Source organism: Mytilus californianus, unplaced genomic scaffold (genome assembly GCF_021869535.1).
Source record: "Mytilus californianus isolate M0D057914Y unplaced genomic scaffold, xbMytCali1.0.p SCAF_5, whole genome shotgun sequence".
NCBI lineage: Eukaryota > Metazoa > Mollusca > Bivalvia > Mytilida > Mytilidae > Mytilus > Mytilus californianus.
Genome location: NW_026262701.1, coordinates 52,066,402 through 52,078,719, shown reverse-complemented (window position 1 = coordinate 52,078,719; position 12,318 = coordinate 52,066,402).

Below are 12,318 nucleotides of genomic sequence, written 5' to 3'. Positions count from 1 at the left end.
CTTCGTGTTGAAGGACGTATTTTGAAATATATAATTGTTAACTTTTTATACATTGTGACTTGGAGAGTTGTTTCATTAGCACTCTTTCCACATCTTCTTATTTATTAGCCATTAGTGTTGTTGTCTCTTGGACACATTCCTCGTTTCCATTATTTGTTCTATAATCTAACTTTTTATTAGTTATTCGATAATTTTGAGATGCCCCGCTTCCTTTAAGGTATTATTATTGACACATTTATGAACAATTAAACAGTAGAACGATGTATATCTTTTTAGACAAATATAGGAATTTTAAAGTCAATGGACAATACTAATTGAACAAGTTCATAATTTAAACCAACCCATTTGTGAACTTTGAGAAAACAATTCAAACAGATACATAAACTAAGATTTATTTCAGTATCTAAACATATTCAATAGCAAGTATATTTATTAACTGTAAACGTCTTTAATCAAATCAGCTCTTCTCTTAGCCAGGGCAGCACACAGCTCAACTATAGATGACATTTCCCATCTCGGGTGTCTGTAAAGCGCACCAATTACCCTAATCGTCTTTAGTTCCTTTATAACGTGTTCGACATACACCCTTCTTTTTCCGTGTAATAGATTAAACTTCCATTTTCTCTTCTGTTCAAGTCTTGGTCTTCGAACGATATCCGTAGATTTAAAAGGAGTTACAAGAGGTGGTGCATTTGGGTAGATACTGTCAGCCAGTATAAAACAGTGTGCTGGGAAAGCATTTTCCAGCCCGGGACCAATCTGCCGGATTTGCTGATAGCAGAAGGCATCGTTATTGTGGCCAAGAAATCCGGAATGGACATAGCATATATTTTTTTGGTTATCAATAACTATCTGAAAAAGTAGAAAACAAAATAGTTAGATATATATATATATATGAAAAAGACAGAGAGGCGAAGAACTAAGATTTCCATTTTCAATTTCATCAAAATGTATTTTTGCATACTTTCTTTAATTGATTTTATATTCACAATTTTCATGTTGACGGATTCAAAAATGTAAGTGTGTGCGTGTGTATCAACCAACAATACGACAACAAGATAACATCACAACAGCGATAAAAATCAACCAAAGATGTTTATATAGGACTTCGACTGGTGAAAAGTCTACAAATGTATCATGCTCTCAAAACTGTCGATTAAAGAACGCTTTATGTTACGAAAATCAATATTTGGATTCTAAAACCAATGATACAGAAATTTCGGCGAAACGCTGTTCAATTCTTATTTCTCTGAACATATGAGATCATATAATTCAATAAACTCAACATTGAAAGATATGGCAATCTTGATCTTGATTTTACAAATAATACAATTCATGCGCCTCGATCGTCGATAACAATAAGATTAACTTAACTTTGCCTATAAAAACTAAATATTAAAAGGAATTTAATTAAAAACGAAAAAAATACACAATTATAATGTTAAGTTCAATATCAATATTCATTTTGCCGTGTAATTTGAAACAAAGGTGTACATGTAACGTTCTGTGTATGGGTGTCCTCTTCGCGGTCCGCGTTTGTGATGTTTAATTTAATATTAATGGATAATCTATAATTATCTTCGGATGCAAATTAAAATATCTGACGAATAAAAAAAATGTCATTAATAGATCGAAAGTTAAGTACAAAACTTCCTCAACTTCATCACTTGAACATTTAAAAAGACAAAAATCACAGGAGTATGTGGAGTACCGCCCCCCCCCCCTTTTTTTATTTTGTGTGGTTTTTTTTTTAACAATAGGAATAGCGGAGCAACCTAAAAAAATTTCAATCACATAAAGACGAGTTGGAACACTTTAAATAATCGAAAATAAGTAAAAATTAAGTAAATAATGAAAATATATTTCAAATTAAAAATAAACAGAAATGTAAATTTAACTTAATTTGCTTAAAACTGGTATGGACGAATACTGTTACATGTAATGCAGGGCAAGCTCATGTTGATTTGTCACATACATATGTTTTAATGGCATACTTGTCCAATTTCTGTATTGTACCTTCGATACTTGTTCACCTAGATACATGAAATTAACTGAAACTCGAAAATCAATACATTTTCTGAAAAATCAACATGAGCTTGCCCTGCATTAGATATAACAGTATTCGTCCATACCAATTTTAAACAAATTAAGTCGTCTCGCAGGCCTCTAGATTTTTTTGAAAATTTAGTGTTCACCCCAAGAACCGGTTTGGCCACAACATAACAATTTCAAGTTTATTTACAATTTACACAGTGTGTATATTTTAAGTATGTTTAACTGACATTCCCCATTTCCATTCTCAATTTTATTAAATGAACATATGTTCTCATAGTTTAGGACTTTACTCATTATAAGTTGAAAAATACAGACAAAGTTTAGATGTTTATGAAGTGTCCTATATTTTGACTTTAGTGAAATCTTAATAGATCTTGCTTTTTTTGTATATTTTTTTAAATAAAAACTATGCATGCAAACTTCATTGAATAAAATCGAATTAAAAAACCTAATTGTAACATATATAGCATCAACAAGGTTTCACTGGTCAGATCAAAACATGTTAAGTTGAGATATTTTCGCAAATTAAATGAATAATATGAACACAAACTTTTTTATGCTAGTCGTCCGTTATTCCCTTTTCTTGTCTAAATGAAGCAAAAAAACCTGAAAAAACTTTACCTTTCTTAGTTTTATCCTTGCCTGACAAAAAATCATATGTTATAAATCGTATTAAAACATTAGATAAGAAGCATCATGATAGTAAAAAGTATTTAAAACTTTTTTATCAGCAGTCAGTAATGTAATAAATTGAAGAAAAAAAAAACAAAACAAAAAAAAACAAAAATTTAAATGGAAATTGTACATTATAGCATTTTACAAGATCTTGTCTTTGTGTGCTAAGAACATGGAACAATTTATGAAGTTGATTGATTTTTGTTTTTTTACGTCCAGTGGCAAATATTTCATGCATGTTCATCACTATAACAAATAGATTTAAATACAATGGGTAAGTCATGCAATAGGAGGTCAACAGTGAGGTTGGACGTGAAATGCCACTGGAAAATGAGGGTATATTGAATAAGGACAAAAATTTAGACTTGCTACAGCTGGCCACATTCGGACAACTCAAATAATTGGTGCAAGAGTTTTTAATTTGCCGAGAGCGTTGATCCATGAAATCTTCTCTGAAGTCGATCATCTGTAGTTCGAAATATCATTTCACGCATCCAATTTAGGTTAGATACTTTTAGCTCGCTTTAGTAACTGTGAGAATTCTGTGAAACTGTTTTGTTTATTGTACTTGATTTTTTTTTTGGTATGATATTCTGTACTACCGCTCTCCTGGTTGGTCTCGTGTGAGGGTGTTCGCCTCGAGAGCGGGAGGTCGTTTGATCGAATCCCTATCGGGCCAAACAAAGACGTTAAAATTGGTATTTGCTATTTCAACGCTAAACACCTGGCATCATAGAGTAAGAGCACAGACTGGTTGGCTCAGAGTCGGAAATGTGTCCGGGTCGGGTGACTTTTCTTACTGCGAACTAATATCTTGTAAAATTACACGTTAAAAAAACGACTCAGCGTGTCAGTCTAGTAAAAAGCGGGATTAATACTTATATCATATTTACATGTTATCGTCCTGAATATTCATTTTATTTGCCGCTGGTCGTCATCCATTATCATCATTAATTTACCGTTATATTATACAGTGTTTTTCTTCTACTGGTTTATAGTACAGCTTCTTAAATTTTCACCGATCAAAATTAAAATTGGGCAGTTGAATTTTTCAACCAAACACTTCTTGTGATTGTTGGGATACCTTTCACGGTAAATAACACTAAATCAAATGTGCCTTTGGGGATATATAATATTTGACGGTAAATATTATTGAATAACTCCGTATAACTATTATTTAGTCATGGGGCGGTTTTGAGCTTTTTATTCTGTATACGCATCTTTCTATAAAAACTGAATGTTGAATCTTAATGTTTTGATTTGTCTGTGTCTTGTGCTTTTGCCACTTTTGCCAGGACAATTGTAGATGAAAAAAATTTAACAAAACCGATTAGCAAGACAATATCTAAAAAAAAAATGAAACGCTCAAAATAAGTTGAATCCTTATATAAATTAATGTCAACATTTTTTTTTATCCATTTTTGCTTTTATGTCAACTATTATACCAGTCTGAGATATAAATAAACTTTAAACAGATAATGTTGTCACCTAGACGAGATAGTCGTCATTGTACGCTTCAATATAAGAGTTATTGCCACTCACTGAAGATTATTTTTCTTTTCTAATCCCCTATCCTATTAGTTTTGCTGGAAAGGATACAATGTAACCCCTGATGTGTACTACGACAACGCAACGTGTTTAATGTTAAAAAAAGATGCAAAGAGAAAAATGATGGAAGAAATGCTAAGATTTACGCTTAAAAATGCAAATGTAAATAAAATTGAAATATATAAAATAAGGAAAACTGTTAGAGACAATTATCAACTGAAGACAAATGATTATACATCACTAAATGAAGCTGATAAATTAATTGCTCCATTAATGTCCAGTGGCAAATAGGTCATGCATATTCACGACGAGTGGATCAACCTGAAGCAAATGATTACAATTTTAGAGTGGCACTTTTTACAATAAGGCAGAGCGTTCGATTGAGGTAAAACGTATGCCGTAATAGAATACAGTTGAACCATTGTCGAAGTCGTAAGTTAAGCTATTAGCCCTCCTTCCCTTTTTTTTTTTTCTTCCACGGTAGACGAATGTCAAATACAAAAGTCATGAATTTACAATCAATAACGGACACTATAAGTAAATGAGATATATGAACTTTTTGTAAATAAATTCCTATTGCAGCCAACATCTCCCGGTTCGAGACAAGTTAGTATTTCCACTAACATACCGTTTGGTTATTGACCGGAGATATTAAAGCAACCAAAAGCACGTTGAATCAAAAAAATTCTTAAATTGTAAATTATGGTAATTTGCTGGGTGTTTTCCCGATCCTATTTCGGACCCCCTGATTTTAAGAGGGCGTATCTAGTTAGTCATGCCCGATTAACTTTTAGTAAATTGAACCTCAAATTAAAGACCTACACCGGGTAAATAAGTTCGAGGTATAATTAGTAGACAATAGAAAACCTTTGTGAAATGAGATCGTCCCAGGTCTCTTAGATAATTGTTTTGCGTGGAATAAAAATGAAAAATGCACGAGCAGGTTTGTAAGTAGAAAAAGAAAATTTGGTAAAAATAAAACCAAGATTTTTGTAGAAAATCCACAGACTTCAATACAGAGATTTTTGTTGTAAAATTTTAAACATAGATTACTCACTTATTTTTCTATGATGTGTTAGCGTTTATTTTTTACAAAAAGTCCTAAAGAACCTTTAAATTCCAAAACACCTCGTGCTGAGTCACTAAAGTCGAGCGTACCCTGGAAGGTGTACTTAAATTGGTCCATATTTATATTTGTTTTAACAAATATCTAAATTTATAAACTTGTTTTAAGGATATCATTGCTAGCACTGCATGCAATAATCCTCTATCTATCAAGCATCAAATTGCTAAATATTAAGAGTATAAGGGTAAAGGCTGCCGATTTTCTATAAAATTTCCATATGTTTACCATTGAATCAACACAAGGGTGCATAATCCTTAACCCCGCTTTTTTTTAAACTGACACCCTGAGTAATTTTTTTTCCGTGTAATTTTACAAGATGTTAGTTCGCAGTAAGAAAAATCACCCGACCCGGACACATTTCCGACTCTGAGCCGACCAGTCTGTGCTCTTACTATATGATGACAGGTGTTTAGCGTTGAAATAGCAAATACCAATTTTGACGTCTTTGTTTTGGCCTGGTCGGGATTTGAACAAACGACCTCCCGCTTTCGAGGCGAACACCGTCACAGGAGACCAACCAGGAGAGCGGTAGTACAGAATATCATACCAAAAAAAAAATCAAGTACAATAAACAAAACAGTTTCACAGAATTCTCACAGTTACTAAAGCGAGCTAAAAGTATCGAACCTAAATTGAATGCGTGAAATGATATTTAAAACTACACGTAAACATCGATAATCGACTTCAGAGAAGATTTCATGGATCAACGCTCTCGGCAAATTAAAAACTCTTGCACCAATTATTTGAGTTGTCCGAATGAGGCCAGTTGTTGCAAGTCTAAATGTTTGTCCTTATTCAATATACCCTTATTTTCCAGTAGCATTTTAAAGTTTCACGTCCAACCTCACTGTTTACCTCCTATTGCACGACCTACCCATTGTATTTAAATATATTTGTTATAGTGATGAACATGCATGAAATATTTGCCACTGGACGTAAAAAAACAAAAATCAATCAACTTCATTAATTGTTCCATATACTTAGCACACAAAGACAAGATCTTGTAAAATGCTATAATGTACAATTTCCAGTTGAATTTTTATGTTTTTTTTGTTTTATTTTTTTTCTTCAATTTATTACATTACTGACTGCTTATGAAAAGTTTTAAATACCTTTTTACTATGCTTCTTATCTAATGTTTAATACGATTTAAAACATATGATTTCTGTAAGGCAAGGATAAAACTAAGAAAGGTAAAAGTTTGTTCAGGCGTTTTTGCTTCATTTAGACAAGAAAAGGGAATAACGGACGACTAGAATAAAGAGTTTGTTTTCAAATAATACATTGAACTTGCGAAATATCTCAACTCTACACGTTTTGATCTGACCAGTGAAACCTAGTTGATGCTATATATGTTACAATTAGTTGTTTAATACGATTTTATTCATTGAAGTTTGCATGCATAGTTTTTATTTAAAAAAAAACAAAAAAGCAAGATCTATTAATTAATTGGACTGCACAGACAACACTAATTATTTTGCATTTGCATGTAACGTACTGTTGGAAAATTACAGAATCAAAAACAAAATGAACATTCACCGAATGAATACTGTGAAGGGCCTTATACATCTAGGTCTGTTCGATTTAAAGTTCTGAAACAAGCAGTTTAAAAAGTTAATTGTCGGAAGAATTTACTTACTGTTTTCTAAGATCTGGTCTTTACGAATCTATTACATGATTACTGACAGATTAAAAACATCATATATATATATAACAAGACGTTGTTGTGCAGAATATTCATTGGTCAGTTATAAATGAGGTCTGTATAGGGTTTTTATTGCCTCATTTATTAAATAAGAAATAGTTATTTCGAAAAGTTGGATTCAAAAATATGAATTTACCCCCTAAGTTTGTAAAACCATCATTTGGTGTTATTTTAATGCTAACAAATTTATAATAAATAAATAATTTCCATTGCAATTTGGTAACTGTTAATTGTACATATCAGTCCGAGTACTGTTTAACTATCAATTAAGTTGAACAGCTTTCGACTCGTCCAATTCAGGGAAAGTAGGTTTCTGCAAGTGCTTTTTGTGTACTTTTCTTGTGTTTTTGACGGTTTGTAAGTCAGTAAAAGTTCAATGATTAAGTTAATATTGACATTAAAAGACCTCCTCACAAAAAGGGCTGTTCAAATCCCCTCGCCCTTCGGGCTCGGGGATCTGAACATCCCTTTTTGTTCGGAGGTCTTTTAATATCAATATTAACTTATCATTGAACTTTTACTATTACATAATTTTAAGTTACCAGAATCACTAAATACTAAAAAAATCATTTTTTCCTACAACAATGTTGTCTTAATTCAAATATCTTAATTAGATTAAGAAAAAAATATGATTATAATGGCGAAATTATAGCTGAATGCATTTTAATATTTCATTTTTTCACTCAAATATAGTCTTAACTGTGATTTCTTACGTATACTTTATGTATGACGTTAGTAAAGTCAGATATCGAGAATTCTCTATTAAGCAGAGCGGAACGAAACTGAAAATTTGATCTGTAACACATCATGATTAACTCACATACCAAAAAAAAAAGCCCAATACCTATAGGCGTATTATGGTTTGTTACGGAATGACAGAATGACGGACAACGGTAAAACTATATGGTCCCGACAACTTTGTTGCGGGGCCATAAAACACTGCTTAAGGGGATGCTAGATTCGGGAGACAGCGATGTTCTACATAGTCAGTTTTTTTTGTTGTTTTTTTTTGTGTCATTTGGTTTCTTCTGGAGAGTTTTATCATTGGCAATTATACCACAGCTTATTATTGTTATATGTACTTAGAAAATGACCTTCCTTAATGATATTAGTTTCATAACTAGTTAAAGAGAGACGAAAGATACCAGAGGGGTATCCAAACTCATAAGTCGAAAATAAACTGACAAAAGAATGGCTAAAAAAGAAAAAAGACCAACAGACAAACAATAGTACACAAAAAACAACAGAGAAAACTAAAGACTGAGCAACACGATCCCCACAAAAAACTGAGTTCGGTATTTTTCTTATTTTACCTTTGACAACATATTTGTTGAATTTGGAGGTAGACTTTTTCAACAAGTTCTCGGCATTCCTATGGGAACGAAATGTGCGCCTCTCCTTGCCGACCTCTTCTTATTTTCGTATGAATCAGAGTTTCTTCAGACACTTGTCAAAAACAAGAAGATCAAAGAAGCTAGATCATTTAATTCCACATGCAGATATATTGATGATGTTTTTTTTTAATTAACAATCTAAACTTTTCTGACTGGGTTCCATTATCATATCCTTAAGAACTAGAAATTGAAGAAACAACAGACACGGCTTCCTCAGCCTCAATTTTAGACTTAAACCTCGAATTTGACATAAGCGCTCATCTACGTACCAGAATCAAGACATTACTTTAAAATGGTAAATAAAAAAAACTGAAGTATTAAAATTTATTAGGATCATTTAACACTTAACATAGTTCAGAAAGAAAAAAATGTCATATGCTTCTTCTCAAAACAAAGGAAAAATGGAATAGGGAGAGAGAGAAGCTTTGAAAAAAAGAGGCATTTAAAAATGTTTGACCCAAGATATCTGTCGTAATGAAATTCAGCAGATTAGAAAGAAAAAAAAAACGGAAGAAAACTAGTAGGAAAATTTAATTTCTGTCAAATAACAAATAATATTACATACGAAATTATAAAAACAAACCGTGATTATAAACCACTTCTTCCGTTTTCATCAAAATATTTGACAGTTCATTTTGGAGAACTATTCAATTTGAACATTTTAAATAAATTGAAAAGTCTCTCCAAAGAAAGTGGAAAACGAAGAGGTTGTATCCCAAAGTAGTGAAATCTGGTAACTACAGGTCTTCTTCCGACCGGTGGCTAATTTACCCTTGCAATAGTGGGGCGTCCGTTTGGCTGTGTGGGATGTACAAGTACGCAGTCACGTCCGGTCAGAACGAGGACGATAAATCCGATGCCTCGTGAAGAAAAAATGCCACGCTTTCTGCACTTTAAGAACCCTTGTAACAACTCTTTGAGGGGTCTGCAAGTGGCTTGTTACAAGGCAAATTGAGTTCATTCGTATAGCTGTAGATTTTTCAGCACGAGCGGTTAAGTGGCCGGAATTAATTTGACATAAGGTAAAGTTGTATAGTTCTTGGTATGAGTTGTGGTGTCGTTTGAGCAATTAGAAAATGAAGCAATGGCAACATTTTAACTTTGAGACGGATTGTTTTTATTTTATGTGAACAGAATCAATGACAGCAGTTTCTTTGGAGTGTTACGCTATCCGTGTTTTATTACAGAATAACAGATAAGGATGTACTAAGATGAAATTAAAAAAAATTATAGAATTTAAAATTGATACTACAAGTCAGAGGAGCATTAGTTAAGGAAAAAACAAGATAAAAATATTGATAGGGCATGGACCTCCTTTTCGAGATATTTTTGTTTGATAATAGCGGGAAAAGGCTGATTGGACTTTTAACTTATATTTGCATTGGTATTATTTGATGTCTCAAATCCAAAGAAAAAAATCCAGAATCTGCTTAAATTTGGGTAAATGACCTTTTATGAGGTATTCAAGTCTTATATGAAAAGAAAAATGGGTGTTATGTGGCAAAATATTTTACCCTGTATGGTAGGAAAAATTCCAAGGAGTCCGAACATCTGACAAAAATTCATTAACCTGACCTAAGTACATGTACATCCTAAATGTCTATGACAACACCACTACCAATCGAAAAGCCGAACAACGCAGACAATTTGACAAATAGTTTGCCTAAGTTAACATTCATTAACTTTAATTTCAATAAAGATTAAAGAATGTTAATTATTCATCAAAACCATAATTTGGTGTAAATGCTGGAAAGGTATCTTGTAGACGATTCGGTAATAACGAACCAATCTACAAAACAAGACTTAACCAGAACCGGCATGATATTCTACGTAGTGATGCAAATTTTGTAAAAATTAAAGTGCGAGATAAGTCCTATATCTTAAACACAATTTGTTTAGTGTTTTTGAAAGGCGCAATATAAGCCAAACCCCACCAAAAACGAAAACAAAACTGTTTTCTTCAGTGCAAAAGTAGAGGATAGAAGCAGGCCCTGATGGTACTACTGCAATAGATACAAATACTTCAATACAGAAATGTAACTCCAAAGTAAAATCCCAGAACGCAAATCAACATTCATTTAACTTTGGCTACTGCTTTAACCTCAAACTGACAATTGTGCTTACTGTGTAATGTGCTGTTGTTTTATTAGCATTGATATCAATATAATTATTAAGTAATTTAATAAAGATGTATTAAAAGTGAAGGACAAATGTATGCACAAGGAGGGTCACATCCTCTATGTATTGTTGATTGATTGATTGATTGATTGATTGATTGTTGGTTGCTTAACGTCCAGTGGCAAATTTTTCATCCATATTCAGGACGAGAACAAATTAACAATATATACAATAGGTAGGTTCTGTAATAGGGGCGTCCGGGATTAAGGTCGGCGAAATTTAGACTGCCACGGGAAATGAGGGTATATTGGATAGGGACAGAAATTTAGCCTTGAAACAGGTCACCTACGGACCCCTCAAAGAGTTGTTGCAAGGGTTCTTAACGTTCAAAGAGCGTGGCACTCTCTTTAAACGAGGCATCGGATTTAATGTCCCCATTCTGACCGGACGTGGCTGTAATTTTGTACATCCCGCCAACCAAACTGACGCCTCATTTTAGCAAGGGTTTTACTGCCGGTCGGAGGAAGACCAATGGTGACCATACTTCTATTCCCCAGTCACCCTTAGGGGGAGTATGTATTGTTGACATCTCTCCCCAATCCTTGATTTTCACTCTGGCATTTTATTTCAAATACCAAGGACTAATATATAATTTGGTGCCAATGTTGGCAAAAAGGATGACATTTCAAACAAAGGAACATACATGCAACTTATAGCAATTGAAACATGTAAAACAAGTCAAACTGTGAGCTACTACTCACTGATGATACCCCCGTCGAATTTTTTCGGTAAACAGGAAGTTGTTGAGTGATAAATCTGAAAACGCATCGCACGGTATAGCTGACTTATATAAACCCTGAAACCAAATTTCAGAAATCCTTGTCAAGTAGTTCCCGAGAAAAATGCTAGCATGTGTAAAATAATACAAGTGTTCGGTAAACAGGAAGTTGTTGAGTGATGAATCTGATAACGGATCACACGGTGTAACTTACTTATATAAACCCTGAAACCAAATTTCAGAAATCCTTGTCAAGTAGTTCCTTAGAACAATGCGACGAAATTATTCATGGGACGGACCGACTGACGGAAGGACAGACAGAGGTAAAACAGTGTACCCCCCTTTTTTTTAAAGCGGGAGTATAATTAAATGATTGTATGGATGAATAAAAATCAGAAAAAAATAGATGTGTCGGAACCTAAAATAGAGCCCGTAAATAGTTATCAAAGGTACCAGGATTATAATTTAATTACATAAGACTCATCAGTGACGCTCAGATCAAAATAGTTATAAAGCCAAACAAGTACATAGTTGTAGAGCATTGAAGACCCAAAATTCCAAAAAGTTGTGCCAAATACGGCTAAGGTAATCTATTCCTGGGATAAGAAAATACTTAGTTTTTCGAAAAATTCAAAGTTTTGTAACAGGAAATTTATAACAATGACCATATAATTGATATTCATGTCAACACCGAAGTGCTAACTACTGGGCTGGTGATACTAAATATGAGTATGTTAACTGCAACAGGTAAAAAGTCACCGTTTCAGGAGAAAGTGAATTTGAATATACAAATTGGTAAATGCTCCTACGATCGTGAATTTTTGTTAGCAGAAATTAAAGATAACGGTATATTGGGAATGGATTTTCTAACTAAGAATAAATGTGATTTGATGTTAAGTAAGGATTATACATGTATGAT